Below are 2,674 nucleotides of genomic sequence, written 5' to 3' on the forward strand. Positions count from 1 at the left end.
GCCACCACGCCCAGCTAATTTTTTCGTATTTTTAGTAGAGACGGGGGTTTCGCCATGTCGGCCAGGCTGATTTTGAACTCCTACCTTCAGGTGATCCGCCTGCCTCGGCCTCCCAAAATGCTGGGATGACAAGCGTGACTCACGGCGCCAGGGCCTTATTTTTTTTTTTGCCTGAGCAGGGAAGTTCTACTTTCAATCTACTTTGAATCCTTCTTGCTTCCACAAGCTGGCTTGGTCCCTGGCTCTGTCCCAAGGGGCATTCCTAGCCTGGGTATTGAGCTGTCCTTCAAGGACAATGCCCACTCTCCTCTCTGACCCCGGCACCACCACTAAGCCACCCCTTTACTGTGTATTCCAAGCTCGGCTCTGACCCTGCCACTCCCCTGCTCAAAGGCCTACCATGGCTCCCCAGTGCCCCACAGAAGAAGAACCAATTTTTTTTACACCTCAATGTTCAAGGACACCTCCCGCCCTAGGAATGACTTGAACCTTCTTCTTGCCCTCACCTACTATCAGGCATTTTCAGCCCCTTCCTGCAGACCTTGGCTCAGGCTGTCCCCACTGCTGGGGAACCTTTTTAGCCTTCTCAAGGCCCAGCTGCCCTCCCAACCAGTCAGACATAGTAACCTCACTCTCTGTCCTTCAAGCCCTATAGCTGACTCCTGCTCACCAGTCAAGGCTATGCATGCGTGTCCCTCCCCTCCAGGAAGCCTTCTCTGACTGCCCTGACTGGGCTTCAATTTCCCTGGGTTCCCCCAGCCACAACCACCCTGCCCTCGTCTTCACTCAACCGCCAACCTGGAAGCAACTGCGTCCAGCTCTGGCTCCCTGCGCCCCAAACTGGAAGTCATTCACTTACTCATTGGATTAGTAATTATTGGGCACCAGCTGTATACCAGACACGTGCTCCGGGCATGAGGATACAGCCGTGACCGAGACAGCTACAAAAGCCCTACCAGTATGGGGCTCCCAGCCCCGTGGGGGAGACGGGGGTACACTACACACGTTAACCAACATCGGAACTCAATAGCTTCTGACAATAATAAGCATGACCATAAAAACACGAGGAATGATTAGAGCAGGGGACATCTGAGCTGAGGCCTGAAGGTCGAAGGGGAGACCTCGTGACAAGGTGAGGAAGGTGCTCCAAGGGGAAGGAACTGCAGAGGAAAAATCGTGGAGACTGGGACCACTAGAGGAAGAGACAGAAGGTCAAGGTGGTCCCACGTCGCAGAAAGGACTCCTGGGACTCTCCCCTTCACTCAGACATGACACTCAGCCTCATTTCTTGTTTGTTCCCAAGGACAGGGTCTTGGTCTGTTGCCCAGGCTGAGTACAGTGGTACCATCATAACCCACTGCAGTCTCAACCTCCCTGACTCAAGCAATCCTCCTGTCTCAGCCTCCCCAGTAAGCTGGGATCATAGGTGTGCGTCACCATCCCCAGTCCATTTTTGTACTTTTTGTAGAGATGGGGTTTCGCTATGTTGGCCAGGCTGGTCTCAAACTCTTGGCCTCAAGTGATCCTGCCACTCCGGCCTCCCAAACTGCTGGGATTACAGGCGTGAGCCACTGTGCCCAGACAGTCTCTTTTTCTTGTGCATAAAATAAAGACACCAGCTCAGGGCCTGGCACACAAGCATTCACTTTAGGTTAAATGACCTTGCTGTGTGACCTTTGGCCAGCTACACACCCTCTCTGGGCGTCTCTGTTCCAAGATAAAAGACAGTGATCCCAGGCAGGCTTGGAGCCTCCATTTCTCCATCTGCCACAGCACAAGGGACGGGGGTGGGATGTCTGTCTCCAGTTCCATACAAGGAGCTCCCTATCGTCCCGGCTGCCCCAGTATTCTGGCTCCAGGGCAGCGTCCCCAGGGGGATCGAGTAACCTGGTCCCGGCAACGGGGCCCCAGGGCCGTCCAGGTCTGGTTACGGGTTCTGCTTACAGCTGCCCCTCCAGCTGCTTCGGTCGCCCCCATCACAGCCCAGCCAGGCTCTGGGGCTGTCTAGGAACTTGGCAGGAAGGCTGGAGGGAGTCCCTAGGGCCTGGGCATGAGGGGTGGGGCAGAAGAGAGAGGCCCCCATACCCCCCATCCTACTGGATGTCGGTTAACTCATCCCTGCCCAGCCTGGGAGGTGGCTTGTGAGCCTCCCCTCCACTTTTATTTATTTTTTTCTAGCCTGTGTCACCCGGGCTAGAGTGCAGTGGCATAATCTAGGTTCACTGCAACCTCCGCCTTCCAGTTCCAAGTGATTCTCCTGCCTCAGCCTCCTGAGTAGCTGGAATTACAGGTGCATGCCACCACGCCTGGCTAATTTTTGTATTTTTAGTAGAGATGGGGTTTCACCAAGTTGGCCAGGTCAACTCCTGACCTCAGGTGATCTGCCCGCCTCGGCCTCCTAAAGTGCTGGGATGACAGGTGTGAGCCACCGCACCCGGCCTAAGCCACCGTGCCCGGCCTCCCCTCCACTCTTGACCTCCCTTACCAAGTCCTCAGTTCTCAGAGCCTCAGTTTCCCCATCAGTGAACCAAGCACGATAACCATCCACATCGGCTTCTCATGAGGGGTAATGAGCAATCGTGATACGTGCTTAATTAACTGTTGTGATGCTGCACTGCCATGGGTTAGAACCCTCCCATCTCTGAGCTTGTTTCCTCCTCTGAAAGATGAGGAT

The sequence above is a fragment of the Mandrillus leucophaeus genome, unplaced genomic scaffold, assembly GCF_000951045.1.
Source record: "Mandrillus leucophaeus isolate KB7577 unplaced genomic scaffold, Mleu.le_1.0 Scaffold8, whole genome shotgun sequence".
NCBI classification, from domain to species: domain Eukaryota; kingdom Metazoa; phylum Chordata; class Mammalia; order Primates; family Cercopithecidae; genus Mandrillus; species Mandrillus leucophaeus.